The sequence below is a fragment of the Pelophylax lessonae genome, assembly GCF_965119305.1.
Source record: "Pelophylax lessonae genome assembly, chromosome: 4".
NCBI classification, from domain to species: Eukaryota; Metazoa; Chordata; class Amphibia; order Anura; family Ranidae; genus Pelophylax; species Pelophylax lessonae.
In genome coordinates, this window is record NC_138771.1 from 429,411,637 (window position 1) to 429,412,722 (window position 1,086).

Here is a 1,086-nt window from a genome sequence, read left to right on the forward strand (position 1 = left end):
TTCGCACAGGATCGGATCGCACAAGTGTGAACCGCTGTGCGATCCGATCCTGATGCAGCAGCAAAAATGCCTCCTGTGCGTGTTTGCTCCGGGTGCGATGCGAATTTAGCCATACAAACTGTATGGCTAAACTCGCACCGCACAGCTGATCGCATGTCATGTCGGAGCAGTGCGCTCCGATATTACATGCGAACCCGGCACTCGCAGTAGTGTGAACCGGGGCTTAGCGGGCGTTTGCATTTAGAACCGTTCCTAGAGGTCAAAAAAATCATTCCCCTTTAAAATGGAAAAACGCGAGTGCTAAACGCGGGTCATCGCGTTCGGTCACATTCGCACGCTTTCGGTCGCGTTTTTGCATTTGAAACGCCGGGAAACACACGTTCGAACGCAAATAATTGCTTTCCAAAAAACATCCCTGAACTCAACTGCCTGCAAATGACTGTAAATGACCCTGTGTACATGGACAGAAAAGATAACATGTAGGTGGGTTCAGGGGGCTTCTGGAAAAAAAAACACCCAAATGCTCCTAAACGGCCATTTCCAACGTCCCATGTACATGGAGTCTTACAGGCAGTTGAGTTCAGTGTTGTTTTTTTGGAAAGTAATTATTTGCGTTCGAACGTGTGTTTCCCGGCGTTTCAAACGCAATGACCCGCGTTTTTTCCATTTTAAAGGGGAATGATTTTTTGACCTCTAGAAACGGTTCTAAACGCAAACGCCCGCTAAACGCGGGTGCAAACGCGACACAACGGACGTTTTAAACGTCCTTAAAATTCCAGCATTCCATGGACTTTATAAAACATCCCGTGTACATGAAGCCTTACATTGTAAAACAACCCATTCAGTTTTGCTCAAGGATGCAGGACGTTTTTGCAGCTGCTTTTAGGGACGTCTGGCGTTTGTTTTACTGCCTCTGAACTCTGCTCCATGTTAACCCATGTGTCCACGCACGCATAAACTTTCAGCCTGGGTTCACACTATTTTGATGCGGGAACCAGCGGGATTTTAGTGTGGGTTCCCGCATCGCATCTCTTTCGCAGGCAGTTCACACTACCTCTGTGAACCGCTTTGGGTGTCAATACAAAG